This window comes from Erinaceus europaeus, assembly GCF_950295315.1.
Source record: "Erinaceus europaeus chromosome 6 unlocalized genomic scaffold, mEriEur2.1 SUPER_6_unloc_3, whole genome shotgun sequence".
Classification (NCBI taxonomy): domain Eukaryota; kingdom Metazoa; phylum Chordata; class Mammalia; order Eulipotyphla; family Erinaceidae; genus Erinaceus; species Erinaceus europaeus.
In genome coordinates, this window is record NW_026647136.1 from 1017027 (window position 1) to 1043598 (window position 26572).

At 44.6% G+C, this 26572-nt stretch overlaps 1 long non-coding RNA gene and 1 other non-coding gene across 2 annotated transcripts in view; both read left to right on the forward strand.

Annotated features, from left to right (window-relative positions):
- The first annotated feature begins 6029 nt into the window (after positions 1-6029).
- On the forward strand, positions 6030-6136 carry LOC132536181 (U6 spliceosomal RNA). Its single transcript, XR_009547846.1, has one exon. It is a non-coding gene; the product is annotated as a U6 spliceosomal RNA (small nuclear RNA).
- A 7727-nt stretch (positions 6137-13863) lies between these two features.
- LOC132536169 (uncharacterized) overlaps positions 13864-26572 on the forward strand; it is a 36361-nt gene continuing 23652 nt past the window's right edge. Inside the window, exon 1 of the long non-coding RNA XR_009547837.1 lies at positions 13864-13922. This is a non-coding gene — a long non-coding RNA (uncharacterized LOC132536169). The remainder of the gene's footprint in view (positions 13923-26572) is intronic.

The following is a 26572-nucleotide window of genomic DNA, read 5'->3' on the forward strand; positions in this document are numbered from 1 at the left end:
TGTCTGTGCATGTGTGTTGGGGGGGCTGGGGTGTTTACAAGTGTTTCCTGATGCTAGAACAGTCTCGTTGGAGTGTGACTGCTAACTGCTTTTTGGCAAGATACTATTTTAAATAGTCCTGGGGTCCTGATTGTGGTACACCTGGTTGAGCACACATGTTACAGTGCACAAGGATCCAAGTTCAAGCCCTTGGCCCCCATCTGCAAGGGGAAAACTTTTTGAGTGGTGAAGCCGTGTTGCAGGTCTCTGTCTCTCTCCCTATCACCTACCTTCCCTCTGAATTTATGGCTGTTTCTATCCATTAAATAAATAAATATAATAATAGAAAAATTAATTTACATGACAGAAGTCTACATCAAATTGGCATTTGAAATAAGAAAGCTCTTTTTTGAGGTCCCCTGTTACAGAGCACATGAGTGGAAACAAACTGCTTCTGGAAAGCCTGTTTTTAGTAGCTTAACTTTTTCCTTTCTTTAATTTTCTTTTCTTTTTAAACTATCTTTATTTATTGGATAGAGACAGCCATAACTTGAGATGTGATGGAAGGGGGAGAGAGAGGGAGGAAGAGACAGAGACACTTGCAGCCCTGCTTAGTCACTTTTGAAGCTTTCCTCCTGCAGTGAGGATCAGGGGCTTGAATCCATGTCCCTGTGCATTGTTGTGTGTTTAACCAAGTATACCACTGCCTGACTCCCCCCTTTTTTCTCTTGGCTTTTCTTTCTTTGTGTATTTTTCCTTTCTTTCTTTCTTTCTTTCTTGCTTTTGGGCTTATCACCAGGTTTCAGGGCCAGCACTATGAATCCACTGGTGCTGGCAGCCATATATTTATTGATTCATTTACTTATTTATTTTGGCTAAGACAGAGAGAAACTGAGAGGGGAGGGGGTATATAGAGAGGGATAGAGACCTGTTTCTCTGCTTGTGAAGTGTCCCTCTGCAGGTGAGGAGCCAGGGCCTCCAACCAAGATCCTTGCATGGGTCTTTGTGCTTTTATACTATGTGCACTAAACCCAGTGCACCCCCACCTACCCCACCCTCCCATTTGCATTCCTTTATAGGTGAGAGGAAATACAAAATAAGAGGCAAAATCTTCACCCAGCACTTTGTTTAGGGCAGAAGAAACTCTGCAAATGTCTCCCCTCAGCTTAGAGGGAGAGGGGAGTTTCTCTGCATGTGATGCCTCTTTTTTTTTTTTTAATTATCTATGTCTGGATTGACTGATTGATTAGATAGAAAGAGAAATTGATAAGGGAGGAACATAAAGAAAGGGAAAGAGATAGAGACACCTGTAGCTATATTTCATCACTTGTGAAGTTTTCCCCCTGCAGGTAGGGGGCCAGGGGCTTGAACCCAGGTCCTTGTGCACTATGATGTATGCATTTAACCAGGTGCACCACCACCTGCCCCTAATTTTTTGCTTTTAAAGAAGCTTCCACTGATTTTTTTGCATACAACTATCTATATATGCTATTCTTTTTTAAAGGTTTATTTATAAAATGGAAATATTGACAAGGCCATAGGATAAGAGGGGTATAATTCCCACCACCAGAACTCAGTATCCCATCCCCTCCCAATGGCTTTCCTATTCTTTAACCCTCTGGGAGTATGGACTCAGGGACATTATGATGTGCAGAGGTAGAAGGTCTGGCTTCTGTAACTGCTTCCATGCTGAACATGGGTGTTTACAGGTGGATCCATATTCTCAGTCTGTCTTTCTCTTTCCCTAGCGGGGCAGAGTTCTGGAGAAGTGGGGCTCCAGGTCACATTGGTGGAGTATTCTGTCCAGGGAAGTCCAGTAGGCATCTTGGTAGCATCTGAAACCTGGTGGCTAAAAAAAGAGTTGACATATAAAGCCAAACAAATTGTTGACCCATCATGAACCTAAAGGCTGGAATATTGCAGATGAAGATTTGGGGTCTCTGTTTTGAAGATAGCTAGTAGGCCTATTTTTAAAATGTTATATTCCAAAGGGATATATATTCCAAAGGGATATTATATTCCAAGGGATATATATTCCAAAGGGACATTATATTCCTACTGCTTTGTCCTCCTCTCACGCAGTCTCATCGTGCAGGTAGCAGGGATGGGTCTGGGCAAAGCCCTATTTCTTTTTCTGGCTCTGAGATTTTGAACTTTACATCCTGTCTCTAGATTTTATTCAAACTTAAGTCTGTCTCTAAACCCTAACACCATCAACACAAAATGAGTTGAGTTAGATTCTTAAAATTTATTTTGGATTTGAGTCCCCACCACACCTGCAGAGGAAAATCTTTGTGAATGGTGAAGCAGTGCTGGAGGTCTCTCTCTCTCTCTTCTCCCTCTTTACTTCCCCTTTCCCTTTTGATTTCTGCTGTTACTATGCAATAAATAAAGATAATAAAAATATTTTTAAATTTTTTAAATATTTATTTTCCCTTTTGTTGCCCTTGTTATTTTATTGTTGTAGTTATTATTGTTCTTATTGATGTCCTTGTAGTTGGATAGGACAGAGAGAAATGGAGAGAGGAGGAGAAAACAGAGAGGGGGAGAGAAAGATAGACACCTGCAGACCTGCTTCACTGCCTGTGAAGCAAACCCTCTGTAGTTTGAGAGCCGGTGTACTTAACCCACTGTGCTACCTCCTGACTTCGCTTAGATTATTTATTTTTTTTTTTAATTTTTTTTTTAAATATTTATTTTATTTATTGATTCCCTTTTGTTGCCCTTGTTGTTTTATTGTTGTAGTCGTTGTTGGATAGGACAGAGAGAAATGGAGAGAGGAGGGGAAGACAGAGAGGAAGAGAGAAAGATAGACACCTGCAGACCTGCTTCACCGCCTGTGAAGTGACTCCCCTGCAGGTGGGGAGCCAGGGTTCAAACCGGGACCCTTATGCCGGTCCTTGTGCTTTGCGCCACCTGCGCTTAACCCGCTGCGCTACAGCCCGACTCCCCGCTTAGATTATTTTTAAGGAATTTGTATTTACAATTAAATTTTGATTTGATAGAACAAGGCAATTCATACAAGGAAGGGAGATAATGGAGAGAGAGAAAGACACATACAGCTCTGCTTGCTTGTCAAGCTTAACCCCACCCCCTAGCAGGTAGGCACTGGGGCCTTGAACCTGGGTTCTTAGTCATGGTTATGTGCATGCTCAACTGAGATCACCACCACCTGTGCCTATTTTAAAATTATTAAAGAATTTCTTAAGAATCCCCTCAACACTATATCTGTTCTATTCCAGCTTAGGTCCATGATTGGTCAACAATTTGTTCGGCTTTGTATATTAACTCTTTTCAACCACCAGGTTCCAGATGCTAGCATAATGCTGACCAGACTTCCCTGGACAGACAACACCACCAATGTGTCCTGGAGCTCTGCTTCCCCAGAGCCCTTGCCCACTAGGACAAGGGAGAGAGGCTGGGAGTATGGATCAACCAGTCAACGCCCATGTTCAGCGGGGAAGCAATTGCAGAAGCCAGACCTTCCGTCTTCTGCATCCCACAATGACCTTGGGTCCATACTCCCAGGGTTAAAAAACAAGAAAGCTATCAGGGGAGGGGAGGGGATACAGAGTTCTGGTGGTGGGAATTGTGTGGAGTTGTACCCCTCTTTTTTTAAAAAATATTTTATTTTATTTATTTATTCCCTTTTGTTGCCCTTGTTGATTTATTGTTGTAGTTATTATTGTTGTTGTCGTTGTTGGAAGTTGTACCCCTCTTATCCTATGGTTTACTCAATGTTTCCTTTTTATAAATAAAACATTAAAAAAAAAAGGGAGTTCGGAGGTGGCGCAGCGGGTTTATCGCAGGTCGCACAGCCTAAGGATCCTGGTTCGAGCCCCCAGCTCCCCACCTGCAGGGGCCTGGCCTCACAGTAGGTGAAGCAGGTCTGCAGGTGTGTCTATCTTTCTCTCCCCCTGTCTTCCCTTCTTCTCTTTGTCCCAGCTGCGTCCAGCTCAGCGCCATGGAGCCCTGCGGCCCTCTCCTTGAGGCCCCGTCGCCCCCAGGCTGCATTGCTTAGCGTCGCGTCGCGTCACTTCACCTCCACGCCGCATTGCGTTGAGTTGCGTCGCACCCATAGGCCCCAGCGCTGGGGCCCGGGTCTGAGACTTGAGCGCCAGGCCACGACTGTGCGGAGGCTCCCGGCGTGGAAGTACTGCTGGGGAGTCATGACGGTGCTGTGCTGGACAGCAGCGGCCATGCCCATCGTGCTCGGCACATCTACTGCCATTCCTCCAATTCCAAGTAAGTGGCCCCCGGTGCCACCCGTCCTGGAAGGCTCGGGTGTCGCGCCCGCCCAGGAAGGTGCTGGGTGGGGGGAGGGGCGAAGTTGTGGTACAGCCACAGTGGCGCCAGCGCCGCTGGACCCCTTACCCCGGGCCAGGCACACCCCGAAGAGGTGGCTGCGCCCCCCCCCAACCCTCAGGATCCAGCGGCCTTGAGCGGGGCAGTCCCCGGATAAGGGCCATGCGCACCCCCGGCAGGGGCGCACCCGGGGGAGGTGTGCGCGAGACCCCAGACCCCACACCCCGGTCAGGGACACCCTGGAAGGGTGGCTGCGCACCCCAGATCCCGCTGTTTTCGGCTTCCAGGAGCGCAAGCACAGGGACCCCATCGGAGAGTCTGGGAAGCCGGCCTTCCCTTTCCTTCCAGCCAGGAGAGGGGTCCTGGGGTCCCAGGGCCTCGCCCAGCATGTCCATGCCTGCGGCTCCGAGCGCCCTGAGGGTGAGGACCCGCCTGGGCAGCTCGAGGCCGGGCAGTGAGCCTCCCGCCCACCCCAACCGCCCTGGCAGGAGGGGACCCCGGTGGAACCCACCAGCCTGCCTTGGCTTCGGGAGTGGCCAGGCCCAGAGAACTTTCCGCGCGCCCGCCCATCGAAATGTGCGCCCGCTGTCCTTCCTCGGTGTGGCCCACGACGAGGTCCTCGGGGGACTGCTGTTTGGAATCCTGAACCTGGAGTTTGGCCTGGGGCAACATGGCGAGCCGGGCTCCCAGACTAAGGTGAAGGCCTGGGCGCGGGGTGTGGGTCCAGGTTGGGGGGTCTCCTCACACTTCTAGAACTGGAGTGTTTTCTCTGCCTCTGTCTCTCTAGAAGAGACATGCATTTCAGAGCTGTGCCCCATGCTGGCTGGCTGGAACCCCTGTTGAGCCATTTGCCAGGCTGCGGGTTGGGTCTGGGATGAGGGTCTGGCACTTTGCAAACTGCTGGTCCGGGGAGGCCACTCCCAGCGCCCCCCCACCCCCTACCCCTTTCAGGAGGCCTGGGCCTGGCTGGGCTCCTTGTGCCATGGGGGGTGGGCGGGGGGGCGCCTGTGGCTCTTGTGTCTGCAAGGATAGTCCTGGGGGGACTGCAGTCCGCCTGCGCACAACAGGGCGGCCAGGGCACTGGCAGGTGGGAGCTGCAATAGGAGCTGGGCAGAGCCAGGCAGGAGCCAATTTTGGAGCTGGGTAGGAACCGGACAGGAACTGTGGTTTAAAAAAAAAAGGAAATTTAAAAAAAGGAAAAAAATGTTACTTATTAATACCAAAAAGAGAAGCAGAGCATGACTATGGCACATGCAATGCTGGGGATTGAATTCAGGACTTAATACCTACAGATCCACTGCCCTATCCATTTTGCAATTCTAGAGTATAAATAGGTTATTTTATTTTTTTGTTGTTGTTGTCACCAAGGTCTCATTGTCTCCCTTTCTTTTTTTTCTTTTCTATTCTTTTCCACTCTTTTTTAATTTTTATTTATTTTTCCTTTTGGTTTCCCTGGTTGCTTAACATTGTTGTGGTTATTAATGTCCTTGTTGTTGGATAGGACAGAGAGAAATGGAGAGAGGAGGGGAAGACAGAGAGGGGGAGAGAAAGACAGACACCTGCAGACCTGCTTCACCACCTGTAAAGGGACTCCCCGGCAGGTGGGGAGCCAGGAGCTCGAACCACGAACAGCGACCTTTCCTCCGGTCCTTGAGCTTTGCGCCATGTGCGCTTAACCCGCTGTGCCACCACCCGACTCCAACTGTCTCCATCTCTTAACACTTTTTAAATAAGATTATAATATAGTCCTAGCTTTGGTAGTACATATACTGAAATTGGCATGATACAGAGAAGATTAGCATGGCCCCTGCTCAAGGATTACCCACAAATTCATGAAGTGTACCATATTTTTTCAAAAAAAAGTTTATAAAATATATGTACACATATAAATAATTAAAATCTTTTAAAAGAACCAGTTAATGCAAGCTGGGAGGTGGTTCAGTGGTAAGAGGTCAGGATTTGCATGTGTTGGATCCTAGGTCTGTGTGAACCCTTTTTCTACATATGCTGGAGCTCTTTTAAAAGATTTATTAGTGAGGGAGAAAGGGAGAAGAAAGAGAGAGAGATAGAGAGAGAGAAAACACTGTAGCATCAGTCTGTAACATGTGATGCTGGTGGTAGAATTCAGGACCTCATGCTTGAGTCCAAAGCTCCAACCATTGTGCCAGCCTCCAGGGCTGCAGATTGGCTTTTTTGAAAAAAATCATGGTAATATTGTTCTCTTAACTGTACATCTTTTAAGTAATACAAAGACTTTTAAAATTTTTTTCTCAAATATTGTGCCTGGGGATCAATCCCACCCAGAACCTTGCACCTGCATGGGACAGCTGAGAAGCCTCCCCGCCAGTCTCCATTCTGTATCCTTTAAGAGAGGGAGACATGCAAAGCACTGCTCCTCTATGCACAGAGTCCCTCCCATTGCCTGCCTGTGGTGTGCACTTGCGGTGTCCAGGATCAGACCCCCAGCCACATGCTACGTAAAGCATGTGCTTTACCCCCTGAGCTGCCTTCTGGTCCTGAGTTTGATTCCTGGCATTGCATGTACCATAATGATGCTCTCATTCTCTTTTATGAATAAAAAAGTTATGTATGTACTTGCATAACAATTCCCAGTTTTCCATAAAGCAATCTATGTATCTTTTTTTTGTTTGTTATTGGATAGCGACAGAGAGAAATTGAGAGAGAAGGGGGAGATAGAGAGGAATAGAGACAGAGAGACACCTGCAGACCTGCTTTACTACCTGTGAAGCGACTCCTCTGCAGGTGGAGAGCAGGGGGCTTGAACCAGGATCCTAAACGGTCCTTGCTATTTGTGCCATGTGGGCTTAGCCCACTGTGCTACCTTCTGGCTCCCTTAGGTATCATTTCTAAAGCCTGTTAAATATAAAATGTTCTTAATCTTTTGTAGTAATTTCCTGATTCATGTTTCCTTGTCTTAAACATCTTTCTTCTGTTTAAGTTTGCCTTGTGGGAAGTCCCATCTGTCTTTGGTCTTGGTAATTTTCCAGGGCTTGTAGTTGAATGCCAGCAAGAACGCTCCCAGATAAAAAACAAAGAAATTGCTCTGCATGTGCTTCAAGGTAGGCTTTACCAGAAGATTATAGAGAAAGGTGTGAGGGAAGAACCAGAGTATCACTGTGACCTGTGCAATGCCAGAGATTAAAATGAGAACTTCATGCTTTAGAGTCCAATGTCTTATTCACTGTACCACCTCTCAGGACACTGCAGATAAGATTTATTTAGTAGAATCACTTAACAACTGTTCGAAGAGTCACTCTGCACATGCCTTACATATGGGAGTCCCTGGGCTTGATTCCTGGCCCCACTGAACAGCAACACAGATACAGCAAGCCAAGTTCAGTGGATAGTAGATCTGTGCTTAGGTCTCTATCTCAAAATTGTAAGCATTTAACTGAGAGATAGGTTAGTGGTAAACTGCATACTACACATGCAGGAGGCCCCAAGTTTGATCCCCAGCATACAGAAGTTCTGAGGAGTGCTCTATCCATAAAAATAAATAAACGAAGGGGTCCAGAGCTTGCTCCCTTAGTAGAGTGCACATCACATCACCATGCTTGCAGACTTGGTGTTGAGCCCTAACACAACATGGGAGCACCAGGCATGATGGCAGGTACTGTGATGTTTCTCACATGCTCTTTATCCCACTTTTTCTATTTCATTTTTAAAAATATTTAAAGTCAATTTTCTTTTACATATATTAATATATTTATTTATTATTGGACCGAGACAGAGGAATTGGGAGGAGAGGAGGAGTTAGAAAAGAGAGAGACAGAGAAACACCTGCAGCCTTGCTTTACCACTTGTGAAGCTTCCCCTACCCCCTGAAGCTGGGGACCAGGGACTTGAACATGATTCTTTATGCACTGAAATTTCTGTGCTTAAACAGATGCACCACTGCTGGCCCCCTGTATATTTTATTCATTAATTATTTCCTGGATAGAAGTTAAGAGGGAACAGAAGATGTAGAGGGGGAGACACAGAGAGACACCTGCAGCGTTGCCTCACCACTTGTGAAGCTTCTCCTCAGCTGGTTGTATCTTGGGCTTGAACCTTAGTCCTTGTGAATTGTAACATGTTCACTCCACTGGTTACATCACCTCCCGGACCCCATTTTTTTTCATTTTAAAGTTAAAAGGAGAAAAAAATCTGTTGGCAATAGTAGAATTATGTAGTATAAAACTGTTGTACTAAAATACATCGATATATTCATATTTTTTTAAAGGTCATTTTGTGAGTGCACATGTATAGTGTGAGAGTACCAATGTTCAAGCCCTTCATCCCCACTTGCAGGCAGAAGCTTCACAAGCAGTGAAACACCATCTTAATGTGTCTCACTTTCTTTTTTCCACTCTATCTCCCCTTTCCATCTCTATTTCTTTCTCTCTTACCAAACAAAAAAAAAAGACTTTTTAAAGGTTACTTTATATTAAAAATGTTATTTCATTATTCTTGACCAAGTAAAAATATCTCAGGACATATAGAAAATATATTCCATTGAGAATAAGAAATAACTTGAATGTTTAGGCTCTCTGTGTCTGTGCCAGAAGGGGTTTGCTAAGAAGTAATGGTTGGGAAATGTGAATTCCTAGCTTCAAGTTTACCTACTGATGCTCCTCTGCAATCTGAGACCATCGCAGGCAAGGGATTAATATATCATTTGCACTGTCACTTACACTACTGCAGGCTAAAACAAGGGTAGGGAAAGTGGAAAGGACAAGAGTAGGGAAAACTAAGATATCTAAATCAAAGTGACTAGTGACAGTTATTATAATGCTTACTGTTATGCAACCCACTTTTCCTAAAATGCTACAAGGTTTACTGCAAATAACTCAAAAACATGTCTATTTTGGGCTTCCACATTCTCTTTCAACCCCATTCAGGTTTTACTTTTGTTTGTAAAGATTTATTTATTAATGAGAGAAATAGGGGAGAGGAAGAAGGAGAACCACAGCATCACTCTGACTCATGTGATGCCGGAGATCAAACTTGAGAACTCACACCTAAGAACTCCAAAGCTTTATCCACTGCACAACCTCCCAGACAGTGGCAGCCTTTATTTTTTTAAAATTTAAAATATTATGATACATTGCTTACTTAAGAGGCAAAAGATTTATACAATCTGAAGAGAACAAGAGTATACATACTTTGCTTATTTAAATGATACATACACTTTAGTAGAACTTACACATTTGAATAAAACTACATACATATGTAATTCAAAATCTAGGAAATATCGAAAAATGTAGTGGGGGAAAAACCCTTTCTTGCCCCTTGACCTTAGACTCTATAAGCAGAAAATATTAGAGTATGGTTTTTTTAATGAATTAATTTATTTTCCCTTTTTTGTTGCCCTTGTTTAACATTGTTGTAGTTATTGATGTTGTTGTTGGATAGGACAGATAGAAATGGAGAGAGGAGGGGAAGACAGGGGGAGAGAAAGACAGATACCTGCAGACCTGCTTCACTGCTTGTGAAGTACCTTTCCTGCAGGTGGAGAGCTGGGGGCCAGAACCAGGATCCTTCTGCTGGTCCTTGTGCTTTGCAGTATGGTTTTGGCAGAGCTATTTATTTCTGAACCCACAGGGAGTCGTAATAAATTTATGTAATAATATGTTTTATTTTACAACTTGAAAGTATCTTAATTTCCATAAAAAATTTCATAAAAATGACCTTTAAACCAATTTTCTCTTTAGAGAGTTATGGTACAAATCCTGAATAGAAACAGCTTGAGAAAGAAGTTTGAGTTAACACATTAGTAAACTTGCTGGAGAACGGACTGATGTGGGTAAAATATAGCTTTTTAATTATTTTTAATTTCATGAACTACAGAAGGGGGTAGAGGGGCCCAGAAGCAGCACTCTAGCATATGCAGTGCTTGGGATTGGACTCAGGACCTACAATTTAGAAGCTCTAATTTCTTCCATGGTGCAACCTACCCATCTTCAGAGATATTTTTCTTTTGTTCTAAAGATCTAATTTATTCATTAATGAGAGAGAGAGGAGCAGGGAGAATCTGCACGTTACTCTGGTATATGTGGCACTGGGGATTGAACTTGGGACCTCATGCCTGAGAATCCTGTACTTTATCCACTCTGCCTCCTTCTCTCAGACCACTGATAATTTGGCTTTGAATGGAACTGGAACTACTGAAGAAGCACTCTTGGGGGCTGGGTGGTAGTGCAGCGGTTCAGCACCCATGGCACAAAGCTTAAGGTTAGGGGTTGGGATCCTGGTTTGAGCTCCCCACCTGCAGGGATGTAACTCCACAAGAAGTGAAGCAGGTCTGCAGGTGTCTGTATTTCTGTCCTACTCCTTGTCTCCCCCCCACCCTTAATTTCTCTGTCCTGTCCAGCAACAATGATAAACAAAAAGAACAACAAAGGGCGGGGGGGGGGATGGCCTCCAGGAGCAGTGGATTTGTAGTGCAGGAGGCAAAAGAAAAAGAAACACTCTTACTCCATAAGTAAACCTGAGATAACAAGAGTCTTAAACAATTAAGTTCCTTCTGCTCTTGCTCTTGTCAATTGTATGTGCCTGACGTTCAGAAATAGAAATCCTTAGAAGAAAATTTACAAGTGCCTTTTCCATTGTAGTAAAGATAGTGATTGTGTTAAAATGTGAATTCCTTTCTATCTCTGCACAGGTTGGAACAGGAGCCCAGTCAGAAAGAATTCGGACCTACAATTTTACCCAGAATAGAGTCACTGACCACAGGGTAGGATATGAAGTCCAAGATATTAAGGTAATATTACTGAATGTGCTTACTGTATCTTTGATTTATTAAGGAATCAAATTTCGGGGCCTGATGGTAGCACAACAGGTTAAGCATACATGGTGCAAAGAAGCCACCTGGCAGCGGTCCCAGTTCATGCAGATGCATGTGGTCCTGGTGATACTGCGGGGCCCATCCATGCTGGCACTGGGCACAGCTCAGTGCCCCCCATCTGTGCAGTACTTAGGGGCCGGGGAGCCCACAGTTGACCACAGGACAGCAGCAAGGCCCCTGTGTCGTCCTAGTTACAACATCTTCACTGGAGTGACTGTCAGTATCACCTAGAGATGCCTGCTAGCCATATGCTGCTGGGCATTTCAGTGTTTGTTTTGCCTTTCTTTTATATTATTTTTTATATAGTCTCTTTTGTTGCCCTTTTTTATTGTTGTTGTATTTATTAGTATTGATGTCATCCTTGTTAGACAGGACAGAGAAAAATTGAGAAAGGAGGGGAAGACAGACGGGGAGAGAAAGACAACTGTAGATCTGCCTCACTGCCTGTGAAGCAACTCCCCTACAAGCAGGGAGCTGGGGGCTCGAACTGTGATCCTTCAGAAGGCCTTGCGTTTTTGCCCCACTTGGCTTAACTGGCTGAGCTACTGCTCAGTTCCCTTTTTCCCCGCTTTTTAAAAAAAATATTTATTTATTCCCTTTTGTTGCCCTTGTTTTATTGTTGTTATTATTTTATTTTTAAATATCTATTCAGTTTTGTTGCCCTTTGGTTTTTTTTGTTGTTGTTGTTGTAGTTATTGTTGTTTTGTTGGGTGGGACAGAGAGAAATGGAGAGAGGAGGGGAAGACAGAGAGGGGTAGAGAAAGATAGACACCTGCAGACCTGCTTCACTGCCTGTGAAGCGACTCCCCTGCAGGTGGGGAGCCGGGGGCTGAAACCGGGATCCACATGGTGATCCTTCTGCTTGTGCACTTGTGCTTAACCTGCTGCACTACCAACCAAATCCCCTGTTGTAGTTGTTGTTACTGATGTCATCATTGTTGGATAGGACAGACAGAAATGAGGAGAGGAGGGGGTCGGGCGGTGGCGCAGTGGGTTAAGCGCACGTGGCGCAAAGCGCAGGGACTGGCGTAAGGATCCTGGTTCGAGCCCCCGGCCCCCCACCTGCAGGGGAGTCGCTTCACGGGCGGTGTTGTAGGTCTGCAGGTGTCTATCTTTCTCTCCCCCTCTCTCTGTCTTCCCCTTCTCTCTCCATTTCTCTCTGTCCTATCCAAGAACAAAGCAATGTCAACAATGGCAATAATAACCACAATGAGGCTGCAACAACTAGGGCAACAAAAAGGGGGAAAAATGGCCTCCAGGAGCGGTGGATTCATGGTGCAGGCACCGAGCACAGCAATAACCATGGAGGAAAAAAAAAAGAAATGAGGAGAGGAGGGGAAGACAGAGAGGGGAGAGAAACATAGACACCTACAGACCTGCTACACCTACAGGGAAGCCAGGGGCTCCAACCTGGATCATTACCCCCATCCTTGCACTTTGAGCCATGGGCGCATAATCAGCTGCACTACCACCCAAGTCTCCTCTTTTCCCTTTCTATATGCACTGAGTATGTGCTTGTCTCTGAAGGTCATGTATACCCTATGAGTTTTAGTCTTTTTTTTTTTTTTTTACCTCCATAGTTATCATTGGGCTTGGTGGCAGCACTAGGAATCCACTGCTCCTGGAGGCTATTTTTACCATTTCATTGCCCTTGTTGTTGTTGTTGTTGCTATACCTGTTGTTGTTGGACAGGACAGAAAGAAACTGAGAGAGGACAGGAAGACAGAGGGGGAGAGAAAGACAGAAACCTGCAGACCTACTTCACTGCTAGTGAAGCGACCTTCCCCACACACATAAGGAAGTGGGGGCTCAAACTGGGATCTTGATGCCCATCCTAGTGCTTTGAGCCATGTGTGCTTCTCCCACTGTGTACGGCCCAGCCCCCGGTATTTGCCTTTAATGACTTTGGTGTACCTTACTAATAATGAGACTATTTCTCATATAGACTCAGAATAATACTTTGATCGGACTTTTCAGGAAGCATTTCTTTAGATCATGTTCAGAGTTATACTTCTCTTTTTAAATATTTTTCATGACATGCCCGATTTTATATATATGGAGACAGAGATAGAGGCAAAGGCAGGGACTGAGAGACAGACAGACAGCGTCCCAGCATATACAGAACCTATCTGGCTGGAATGATCACCTAATCTGGCACTCTCTCCGTCTCAGGAGATGTTCTCATCACTACTCCCAGCCTGTCCTGGGACCCTCTTCCTAGTAATTGCTACCTCTGCATTTTTCCTAGTTAACATTAATTTTTGATCATTTGAGAGTTGGTCTCTATTCTTGTAAGTTGCTCACACTTTCAAGGTGTTTCTCTCCTCCCCCCTACATTAAGGAGCACTTTAACTGCTATGTGGATACAATATATTTCCTTGCAAGGGAGTATTTGAAACTATGATCTGTATTTAAAGTTGATTTACAAAGTGCTGAGTTTGCTAGAATATATATCTGTCATTTACAAGGAAACAGTCACTGTGCAAGAAGAAATACAGTGTTGACAGTAGTGTTTCAAATATATAGTGTTCTTATGCACTCTGTCCAAGAGTTACTGAAATCAACAATGTTTACTCTCAAACTGTAGTCAAGTCTGTGGAGCTAAGAGAATTTACATTTTTACTTGATTCATTTTTTGTGAACCTTTGGGAAGCTAAAGACAAGTTTTCTTCAAGTAGATCCTGTGAAACATGGGTTGTAACCCCAGTTTTTTAAAAATTATTATTCAAGGTTGCACAGCATCAGATGTGTCTGACTTCTAAGGAAAATGAGACCCCAGACACATTGATGGGTGAGTGTGAAGATATTTAAGTTGGGATGGTTGGATTTAAAATAGCAGTTCCAAACTCTCTCAATAGCAGCTGTTTAGTATTAAGCTTAATTGTCTTCACAGATTTCATCCATCCTGACCAGCCCTTACTGTGGCACAAAACTCAGACCTGCCTTGCTAAAAGTTTTCTTTAATACACTAAAGAATATACTGATTTGTACATCTGGGGAACAATATAGTTGCTGGGTCTTTCTATTTGTTTTGTCATCTCAGTGTAATTTGTTTTAGGTAAAATACTTAATTAAAATAATGAAAATAGAAAACAGGCATTGTACAATGTAAAGGCATCAATACCCCTGTCCCAAACTCACCTGTTCCCAGTGTCTTTTTCATCCCATTTTCCATGTTTTCAGCTACATGTTCTCAGGGAAAAAAACAAAACTCAGACCTGCTCCTCTGCACCTCTAACCACACTTGATGGTGTTGTTAGCCAGAGAGGTGAAGTCTCCTATTTTTTTCACCAAGAAGTGCTGTCTTGAAAAAAATATTTTGAGGGAGAGGCTAGGTGGTGGCTCACCTAGTTGAGAGCACATGTTACAGTGCTAAAGGACTCAGGTTCAAGCCCCTGTTCCCCACCTGCAGGGGGAAAGCTTCATGAGTGGTGAAGCTGTGCTGCAGGTGTCTCCCTCCCTATCACCCCCATTCCTTCTCAATTTTAGGCTGTCTATCCCATCAATAAATATATAAAGATAATAAAATATTTTTAAATATGTATATTGAAGGGGCTGGCAGTGTACCTGGTTAAGCACACATAGTACTCAGAACAAGGACCCATGCAAGGATCAAGTTTCAAACCCCACTCCCCACCTTCAGGGGGGTCGCTTCACAAGAGTCGAAGCAGGTCTGCTAGTGTGTCCTTCGTTCTCCCTCCTCTCACCTCTCAATTTCTTTTTTTTTTATTTTTTTATATTTACTTATTTATTCCCTTTTGTTGCCCTTGGTGTTTTATTGTTGTAGTTATTATCAATGTCATTGTTGGATAGGACAGAGAGAAATGGAGAGAGGAGGGAAAGACAGAGAAGAGGAGAGAAAGATAGACACCTGCAGACCTGCTTCACCACCTGTGAAGCAAGTCCCTTGCAGGTGGGGAGCCGGGGCTCAAACCGGGATCCTTTCGCTGGTCCTTGCATTTGGAGCCACATGCGCTTAACCCACTGTGCTACCGCCCGACTCCCACCTCTCAATTTCTGTATTATCCAATAAAATGAAAAAATAGGCCACCAGGAAAAGTGGATTCTTATTGAGCCCCAGCAATAAATAACCCTGGAGGCAAAAAAAGGAAAAATCTGTTAATTGATTTATTCATTTACTTCACTAATCATATATTTCTCTCTCCCCTCTGTCTTCCCCTCCTCTCAATTTCTCTCTGTCCTGTCCAACAACAATGACAGAAATAAAAATCAATAATAACTACAACAAAGATAAAAAACAAGGTAAAAAAAAAAGGAAAAAATATCCTCCAGGAGCAGTGGATTTGTAGCATAGGCACTGAGCCACAGCAATTCCACGGGGGGGGGGAATTAAAGAAAAAAAGAAAAATAGAGAGAGAGGGGGACTTTTAAACCTACTTCACCACTCATTAAAAATCCTTCCTGCTGGTGGGGAGTAGGGGCTCAAACCCAGGTCCCTGTGTATGGTAAGAGCACTCTCAGCTATGTGCATCACCAGCCATGCCCCATTCTAACATAGTTATCTAGTTGTCTGTGTTTAGGTTGCTTCCATATTTTGACTTACCAACTATATATCTATATAAACATAGCTGTGCATATGTCTTGGGACTAGCATACAATTAAATATTAGAAATTAAAGTACATATATATGTTTTTTAACAGACTATTATTATTGGAAAGGGCAGAGAGAAATTTAGAAGGGAGGGGGAGGTGGAGAAGGCAAGAGACACATATGCACCTGCAGCCCTGCTTCACCACTCTTGAAGCTTTCTCCAACTCAGGCGGAGATCAGAGGCCTCAACCTGGGTCACTGTGCACTGTAACATGTGGGCTCAACCAGATGTGTCACTGCCCGGACCCTAAAATATATATATATTCTTTATATATTTTAAAAATATTTTAATTAATATTTCTGTATTCCCTTTTGTTGCCCTTGTTTTATTGCTGTAGTTATTACCGTTGTAGCCGTTGTTGGAAAGAACAGAGCGAAATGGAGAGAGGAGGGGAATACGGGGGAGAGAAAGACACCTGCAGATGTGCTTCACACCTGTGAAGCAAACCCCCTGCAGGTGGGGAGCCTGAGGCTCTAACTGGGATCCTGATGCCTGTCCTTGTGCTTTGCACCACGTACACTTAACCAGATGCACTACCAGCGGACTCCCAATTCTTTATATTTAAATGAGAGAGATACAAAAAGAGAAAGATCAGAGCACTGCTCAGCTCTGGGTTATGGTGGAGCTGAAAATTGATCCTGGGACTTCAGAGCCTCAGGCATGGAAGCCTTTGACATACAGAACCATTATGCTGGCTCCCCAGCAGGGTCAGTGGAAGATAAGGAAGTTAGATGAGTGACATGCCTGGAGACAATCTGAGTATTCAAGACTATCGGAAGTTCTCAAAAATTGAGAAAAGTGGGCAGTTAGTGTGTCACCCAGTAGAGCACTTAAGTTGCCATGTTGGTGACCCGGGTTCCAGCTCCAGTCCCCACTCACTAGGTGGGGATGGCGGAAAGTTTTAGAAATAGTAGAACAGTTCCGCATCTCGGTTCTTCATCTTTGTCTCTACATACATTCAAAATGAATAAATAAAATAAAGACAGCTGATGATGATGTTAGAGTCCTGTAGGTAATAATAAACATAACATAAATGATATATTTATTATATATGAATAAAATAAATTAAATTAAATGAAGACAGCTGATAATGATGATAGAGTCCTATAGCTAATGAGCAGGAGCTGTAGCATTAGCAACAACAATGAAACATCAAAAAGAAAACGACACATGGGCCTTTAGAGTTTTTCAAATATTATGAATAGGGTACAGAAAAAGTACAGGTAGTCAATAAATACATAAAAAGTACAGGTAGTCAATAAATACATAAAAATATTACACTTGTTATTAGGGAGGTGCAAAAGAAACTATAATGTTTATTGTATTTATAAGTAGCTTAAAAAAAGTGGGTCACTATTGAAAAGTTACTGTTTTTATTGTTGTTGTAATTATTGTTGTCTTCGTTATTAGATAGAATAGAGAGAAAAGGAGAGAGGAGGGGAAGACGGGTGGAGAGAAAGATAGACACCTGCAGACTTGCTTCACCGCCTGTGAAGTGACTCCCCTGCATGTGGGTAGCTGGGGATCCTTACGCCACTCCTTGCATTTCACGCCATGTGCCCTTAACCCTTGCGCTATTGCCCAACTCCCTGTTTCTATCTTTTTTTTCCTTTCAGAGAGTTTAAACTTTTAAAAATGTATTTATTCCCATTATTGCACTTTTTAATTTTTTATAGTTATTGTTGTTGTTGACCTTGTCAGATAGGATAGAGAGAAATGGAGAGAGGAGGGGAAGACAGAGACGTGAAGGGAAAGATAGACACCTGCAGACCTGCTTCACCAATTGTGAATCAACTCCCCTGCAGGTGGGGAGCTGGCAGGTCTAACCGGGATCCTTACCCCGGTCCTTCTGCTTTGTGCCACCTGTGCTTTACCAGCTGTGCTACTGCCCAACTCCTGACCTTAAACTTTTATAATTATCAGGTGTGGTCCTAGTGTACACAGGTTTTCATTTTTTAAATTTTGACAAAAGTATACTCTGATATTTTAGAAAATGTGTGCTTTTTATTTTGGAAATGCTTACTTGCTTGTTTAAAAATGTCACTTCTCTTGAAAGAATGTTGGGTGTTATATTTTCTAAAGTTCTTAGTAGGCAGTGTAGTACTAAGTTTTCCTAAAAAGAGAAAGGGCAGTCAGGTCGAACAGTGACCTTCGTTTCCCCAGGATGCCAGTTTTGACCTGTGACCTTCTGATCTACATGTGGTGTTCAGATGCCAGTGTCAGCATAATGAGTGGCTATTCCATGACCATTTGTCCCCACAATTGGTGACTATCTGGGAAGTGCTGGGCTAAGGAGTCTTTAAAAGGCTAGTAGCTGAGGGCCTATGGCAGTAGAGGTGTCACCTTGAACTTTTCAGTGAAATGTGCTGATCACAGTAACAGCCATCCAGAAGCCCGAAGTGCGCCATCTTTAGTCTCTGCTACTGTCTCCTCCTGGGCTGACTGTAGACTCAGCCATGTCCTTGCTCTGGCCCATGGAACATGGACAAATGGGAAGCAGGCAGAGACCTCAGTGGCTGTCTGGCTATGGTATGGGAGCCCTTCTTCGGCACTGAAGAAGCTAGGTGCCACCCTGTGGAGATTTGGGGAACAGGCAACACACAGAAAATAGATCCAGTTGAGCTATGAGCTGCCTGCAGACACATGGGACCTCAGCTAATGCAGAGCTGCCCAGAGGAGCCCACCAAGGTTTCATCTGAGCCCTGAGCAAAGAGAGGGGCCATATAAGGTACAGAGTCAGGGAGTGATATTTATTATAGTAATACAATCAACAAGAAAATACAATAAAAGACTCTATAACTACATACATACAGTGAAAGGAATAAGAGAGAGATTTCTGTGAAAAGACCTTCAAAGCAGGATGTAAGAAGGGATCAAGGAAGATGCCTCAAATGAAATGAGCTGGATGTGAAATGTTGACATTTTTCATTGTGACCCCACTAGACAAAAAGTTTAAAAGAACTAACTTAGTCAGAGGGCTTCATGTCTTCCACCAGGAAGTTTACACATAGATGGCAGGACTGAGAACTAACTCAAAATCCTGCAAAGGATTAAGAAAATAATTGTTCTCAGTTGGATATCATAAAGTAACAGGGAAAAGAAAGGGTCAGTTCTAGAAAGGGGAAGCTGTCTGTCGGCATTTCAGCAGACACCCAGGTGGCCTCACTGATTATAGATTTGCCAGGGGAGCCCTGAGCCATTATCAGCTGAGTAGGTTGTAGGTAGGGGGCTCTCTGAATCCTATTTGGAGAGACCTGAGATGTTCCATCACTGAGCCTTTCTGGAGGTGTCACTCTCCCAGATTGGAATTAGCAGTCTGTCTTACTGTCATGCCTGAAATGAAAAACAGAGAGCTGTCTTAGTTAAATCACATTGTCATATACTAGCTTCTTCTTGATTCCTGAAGAAATAAGTTAAGCCAAAGAGAGTATTTCTCCATGGAGATAAATATATGAAAGGGCTAAGTGGTGCCCACCTGGTGAGCACACATGCCACAGTGAACAAGGACCTAGGTTTTTGCCCCTATCCCCACCTGCAGGGGGGAAGCTTCAGGAGCCGAAAAGCAAAGCTGTAGGTATCTCTCAATTTCTCCCCCACTGTCTCTCCCTCCCATCTGAATTTCTATCACTAGCAATTAGGTAAATTGAATTATTATCAGAAGAGTTAAATATATTAAAACCTAGTCAACATTTCCTCTCAACACAGCAAGATTCTGCAGCCTCCACCCAGAATGTGCTGTCACCAGGAGAATGAGTCAAGTCCTGCCATTTATGGGATGAGATTCTCTTGTCCTGTTTTAATCAGCCAGAAACCTTTGTCTCACAGAGACTAGTTGCTCGAATTAATCTCACATGGCCTAAGCTCACCCAGACTCATGGTGTAGATGAGGTGTGTCCAGGAGCCTGGTCACCTTTGTACCACTGGCATCAGTCAGGAAGGAGTTGCCTACCTCTAGCAGGATCAGGGGACTTGCATGGAGGGCCTCACTCCTCCCTGTCTTCCTTGTTAAGCTCTGTGTGGCTGCTGGTGCACAACACGGACATGATGCAGGAGAACTGAGTGATGGTGGCCTTATCCTTCTGGTGTAGCAGATAGACACAGTCCATGATGTCCTCCACTGCCAGATTCACGGGGATGATGGGGTGGCTCAGGGCATAGCTGTAGAGTGACAGCTTGTGGGTGGCCCTGTCTCCACAGCCCATCAGGTATTCAGTACTGAGCTCAGAGGCAGTGAGCTCTAGCAGAGGCAGCCATGAGGGGGCACTGTGCAGACGGTTGAACACAGAGCTCTGCCTGATACTTTCCACATCATGGAGGGTGGTGTCAGAGTCATCCCTCTGGTCCACAGCAACCAAGATGCTCTTGTGGTGGCCTCTGTAAACAGAGCTGCCCAGGGTCCACGTAGAGTCACCCCCAGTGCAGAGACCTGTGATCATAGCAGTGGGATTAGCAATGGACAAATAGGGGCCCTAGGGAGCAGAGCAGAGGCAGTGAGAGCATGAAGGACGTGGAAAACCAAGGGGTCGAGCGTCCACTTTCTAACTGAAACCTTTGTAGAGGGACAGATGGAGGTAGCAAACCCAGTTATAAGAGTATGACATGATTCCTGCATATTAGCAGGAAAATCTTTGAGGATTTGAGAAAGGAGACCTGGACTCCCTACTTTTGATTGAATTTGAAGGTGTATATAACTGGCCTTGGCTTTTTATTGGAGAACTTAAGAGGTTTCTAGAAACTTGGAAGTAGAAGTTATCATGCTGTGTCACTATTAGTTCTGGTGTATATTCTGATCCCATTTCCATAGTGAGGCTGGTTTTCAGTATCATGAGCTTGATTTCAAGAGGGGAGAAATGTCCAGAGAGGTGGCACTGGCAGCAAAGTTTTCAATTTCCCTCTCCTCTGCTGGCCCTGACCTGAGGTCTGGGCTTGTGGAGGAACTAACCTGGGGTGTCATCAAATAGCTGCTCCAAAAGGAAGGACTCCTGGTGGCTGGAAGCCAAGCCAGAGATTTCCTGATCCTGTGACTGGTCCTTGGTCACCTGTAGTGGAGCCATTCCATTTTCATAGTGATATTCTCTGTCTGTATGGAGAGGAATCCAAAATAGGTTCAGGCTGAAGTGGTCGTGATGAGCCCATCGTGACCACAGGATGTAGCTAGAGCATGGCAAGGGAGCTGTGTCTTCCTTGGAGATGTGCATGTTTTTCTGTGGGACTACTGGGTCCCTGCCAATCTCCCCACCCCCTTGGGATTGATTTTCAGTGTCATGAGCTTGTTTCAAAAAGGAGGTATGACTCGGCAGGAGGCATGTACAGGAACCCAGCTGGTCTCCACATGTGAGGCTGTGGGAGTCATCTGCTTCTAGTGGAAGCCCCTCAGTGGCTGGCGTTTGACCCCCTTCATGTTTATGCAGATGTTTGACACCTACATGTAGAGAAACTCCCATCTAGGTCCAGGCTGACCATGAAGAGACTCACCTCACTGTAGAAGATGACACATGGGCCTTCTTTGGACCTTCTGTGCAAAGAAGGCTGTGTCTCTGTGTCTCTGTGTCCAAGAGTCTGACAGGAAACCCTGCCCTAATATTTGCTCAAGAAAAGAGTTGACAAAGTAAAGAGGAAGATGCTCTTATACATCCCTGTGCCTGGAATGCAATGAATTCCTCATGAGGAAGAGCTTTATATAGCAGTCCTGTCTGCCACAGAGAAGTAGAGAAGCAAGGACTGTCATTAGAGCCTGTTAGAGTAGTAGTTGGTCAGTGTCTGTTGAATTCATGGAGGCCTACTGCCTGCACTTTTCCCTGTCAGAAGGTATTGAAGCTAAGCTGGAACCCATTCTCCCTGAGCCTTTGTAGTTAATGTCTCACTCCAGTCAGCCTCTTAGATTGCCCTGACACTCACCTGCAGGTGGCTCTGTGGTTTCTTCCATCCTTGAACTCACAGACCCCTGACCAGTTTCTGCAGAGTCCTGGGAGAGAAAGAAGTCAGGGTCACAATAAGCCTTTGGAGTGAGAAGTGGAAGAATACATTTCCCAGCAGCTCTGTTTCCCCCAGAGAGAGAGACAGAGAGAGAGAGAGAGAGCCCCGTGTCCAGTATCAAACTACTTGACCCCTGGGGGTGACTGTGGTTTAGAATCACCACTGTAGATTTACATGAATACTTGGATTTTCAGTGCATGTTTAGAAGTGTGATGACAAGGGTATTTGGATTCGTTCCTGCATGCTCTCTAGTCTCAGGATACGCACACAGGGAACTCTCAGTTGAGAGTAATTTGTAATTTAAAATGTCAGCTATCTAATCAAATACTTTTAAAAATATATCTTCCCCCCACTAGAGGAGAAGAATTTCCTGGTGTTTGAAGAGGCAGGAAACTGGCATCAATGCTGCAGAGTGAAGGCCAACCCTGACATGATGCAGATTTCAAATTATGCAAAAGAATAAATAAAAAAAGAGAGAGGGCTAGGCAGTGTTGCAGCTGTTTTGGCACACACCTTACCAAGTGCAGGAACCAAGGATTGGGTGCCACTACCCTGTCAGAAAGCCTTATTATTGACATACTAAGCTGATAATGAAGATGAAAATTAAGGAGGAATTGGTTTGAGATAGGTCATTAAAAATGATCCCATTCTAATGCAGTAAAGAATTGTAAAAAGAGCACACAGTATACAAGGGAAATGCAGACAGTATCCATAGGTCAAGTATATATGTAAGTGGATCTTATGAGAATATCATAGTGGGATCTCCTAGCATAATGGTCATGCAAAGAGACTGTCATGCCTGAGGCTCCAAAATCCCAGGTACAACACCCTGGATGACCATAAGCATTAAGCCAAAGCTGAGCAGTGCTCTGGAAAAAAAAAAGAGAAAGAAAGAAAGAAAGAACGAAAGAAAGAAAGAAAGAAAGAAAGAAAGAAAGAAAGAAAGAAAGAAAGAATCAATCCTCCTCAGGGCCAGGCAAGGCAGTACACCTAGTTAAGTACACACATTACTATGGACAAGGACTCATGTTCTAACCCTGGGCCCCACCTGTAGGGTGACAGCTTCATGAGTAGTTAAGCAGTGCTGTAGGTGACTCTGTCTCTTTCCTTCTCTATCTCCCCTCCCCTCTCAGTTTCTTTCTGTATCTATCCATAGTAAAACAAAGAAAAAAAACTCCAAGGGAAGAATATGGTGTCCCATATCTGAAAATGGGGAAAGATTTAAGATGGGAAAGAAAAGATATCCGAGGTCACATGATGGAAAGACTCTAACTGAATGAAAAGTGCATTTACAAATTTGAGAAGATACTCAGAATTACTTTGTTCAAATTCACATGACTCAGTTCTTTAGCCCTCACCTCCTCAATTCATTAAGCATAATCAGCTCCAGGCCCTGCCCCCAAATGGAAGCTCCAATGTACCTCAAGGTTTGTGAGAACTATGAAGTTATCTCTTATGGGAGACACAGGGATTTGGAGTGGGGTGAGCATGGAACTCTACCCGTATACTTGGATAAGCTTATTAACCATTATTCAGTCACTGCTGAAAATGTGGTTAAGAGAATGTCTTAGTTCTCCATAGTAAATGTCTTAGCTATTGTACTGCAATTCCAGAAACCAAATGATATGCAGAGCTCCTGGCTGTCATTGTCTTCTTTTTCGTTTTCTTTGATAGCGGGGAAACGGGGGAGAAAGGGGCAAAGAAAGAGAGAGAAACCTGAAGTACTGCCTCACCACTCATGAAGCTCCCCTGCCACAAGTAGGTCTCAGAGACTTGAACCCAGGTCCTCTTGCATGGTAATGTGCACTCTACCAGGTACACCAATGCCTGGTACTTCCTAGCTTGCTTTTGGTCCAGTAGCATAAAAGTGAGGTTGTTATTTTTTCTTTAATTAGTAGAGTCACCCATTCCAGGAGGAAAAAATCCACAGGGAGCAATGCAAACCACTCTGTATATGCAAGATAGGGTTGCATCCAGTCTCTGCTCCCTTTTTTGTGTCTATAGAGAAGTGTGTGTAAATAGGAAAATACATCCTTCCGGGTGGTATGTGCTTAATTCTTCCCGCATCTCTAGACCACTTTCTGTGTAAAGCAGGAACTTGAAATGTAAGTTCTAGTCTTAGAAACACTCACACAGGTGCGTTCTGCCTCCTTTTGGTTGATATCTAGGTAGTCCAGAATGGCGGTATAAATTTTGCTAATAGATTCCACAGTGACCCAAAAGAGAGAAGGAGAAATGAGCTGTTAGACGGTTATCAAATGAACTTGTGTTTTGTCTAATCATTTCAGCATTTTTCAATGCTTTTTCAAGATATCAAGTTTTTTAAGATACATGCAAGACTTAATGAGAATAACAGTATGCAAATGTATTTCTGGAGAATGAGACAGATCCCAGAAAACATGTCTGTGGTGTCAGGTCTCTGAGACCAGGGCTGAACACCCCATCCAGAGTCCAGGCCAGAACCTCCCTGGGCTGTAGCTCTGGCAGGTTCATTTTCTTTGAGAACCAGCCCATGGAGAAACCTGCCCTTAAGTCAGGGCCATTTAATACATGGTGCAGGGTGATGTTAGCTCCCATCACAGCATGAAGAGAAGGGGGACAAGAGGGAGGGGCATTGACTGCTTGGACTCTGCATTCTCAGAACTTGAAAATTTGAAATACATGAAATAAGGACATACTCAGAAAGCTCGTTATACCATTGCTCCATCTTCTCAACTGATCTAAAATCCAAGAGAAGGGGAGAAAAACAGTTAAAATGCACATTCACACAAACATATTATGAGTGTTGGCCAGTGTAAACAGCATCATTGATTGTTATTGGTGGGACTGTGTGATCCAGGAGTCCTGTCCTGGTCACGGTGCTGAGGGGCCCTGCTCTTTGACAGTTTGCTGGGTTGGGAAGGAATTCTTCTAAATGGAGGAGAAATTGTGTTTAGGGCCCTTTGGTGGTGCTGGTGGTTAACTGCACATGCTACCATGCACAAGGACCCGGGTTCAAGCCCCTGGCCCCCACCTGCAAAGGGCTTAGCAGCTACATGTGTTTGCCTGTATCAGAGCCAGTGGGAGCCAATGGAGAGCACAGAGCTGTCCTTGTGGGGGTCAGAGCACCTGTGGCTAATAGACCCCCAGATGGAGCTGTGCTCCCCCTAAGAGTCATGAGGAGACAGGCAGGGCTTGGCTGCAGTCTTACTGAAAAGAGACCACGAAGCTGAGGTCAGCCCAGCCTAAGACCAGTGATGTGCGGGCTCTTGCGGCTTTCCTCATGTTGGGTTCCACCCACATGTCCATCAGGGGTGCCAAGTACTTGATTCGGAAGTGACTCTTGTACCTGGAGAGGGAATAGAGCACAGCACTGTTAGCTTGCATCCCAGCAATCTGGGAGTAGCTGGGTTTCTCCTGAGGAGATGGTGGGTGTGTTTCTTTCTTTAATTTTTTATTGGGGAATTAATGTTTTACAGTTGACAATAACTACAATAGTTTGTACATGCATAACATTTATCAGTTTACCCTGAGATTTTTTCACATAACAATACAACCCCCACTAGGTCCTCTGTCATCCTTTTCCAGGATGTGTACTCCCCCCACTCCTCCACCCCAGAGTCTTTGACTTTGGTGCATTATACCAACTCCTTGGAGGGAGGTACATACTTTGTATTGGAGATGAGCAGCACGTTGGAATATAGGATCAGCTGCCTTTTCTGCCACTTCCAACCCTTCTGGAATTTGCCAGTGCCCATGAACTGGATATGGCCATAAGGCAACACTAGGATGTTCTCTTCCAAACTGCCCTCCTCCATAGAAGAGCTGCAACACAGCAGACCCACAGAGCAGTTTGTCTGTGGCAGGCAGGACACGGGCTCATTCTGATGTCAGCCCTCACAGAGCATTACAGAGGAGTCTCAGTCCCCCAGAAGGGCTCAGTAGCCAAATTCAGGAGTCTTGAGCTAGACAGAGCTCCAGTGATAGTTGAGGTCACTCAGAGCTGGTGGTAATGGAGGGCTGCTTCAAGGAGAGGGCACAGGGCCTGTCACTTCAGTGTCAGGGGACAAGAAAGTAGCAGAGTCTCAGGACCTGGTAGAAAGGAGACACTAAAGGGAGTGAGGGGGAATGAGGGTATTGGGGCCCTGGTGCTTGGTGCTGGGAGAGGACCTGAGTGGGGGTGAGAGTATTCTGCAGACACCCTGTGTCAACAAATCACACTGTAGTAAATTAACACTGACCCCCAATATAAGGATAAAAAATGTAAGGGGACACTAAGAGGTCAAAGGAGAGAGGATGAGAAATGTTTAAAAGAACCAACTCAGGGACACAGGGCCAAGGCCTGAAGGCAGCACAGTGTCTAAAGCGTTGTCAGAGCATAATCAACCACAGTATCATCTGCGGTTTTAGCCTTTGTGACTCTGCTTCTTTCCCTACCCATTCTTCTACCCCTTTCTTTCCTCTTTTCTCTTCTTTTTTATTCACTCTTCCTCTCTCATAAAAATAATTTTAAACAGATCTATGTGTGACCTATAGGGGTCAGATAGCATCGATCCAAGAGTGTGAAGAAGTCATTCCATTGTGGTCTCAGGTTAACATACACACTTAGATAACAGGATTCTGGAAAACTGACTCTAATCTTCTTTAAACCAGTCATCACTTTGGGGTGGAGGGGGGCAGGAATCCCATGATCAGCCGAGAATAAACCAAACATTCAAATGTTTCTCAACTCAAGAAGTACTAAGCTATTCCTTGGCTGTGCCCGGAGTAAGCCCACAAGACTCTGATGCTAAGGGGTCAAGCCTGCTCTCTGTCATCAGCAGAAGGGAATCTCATGAGCACAAGTAACTGTTGATGACTAGGGCTGAAGCTG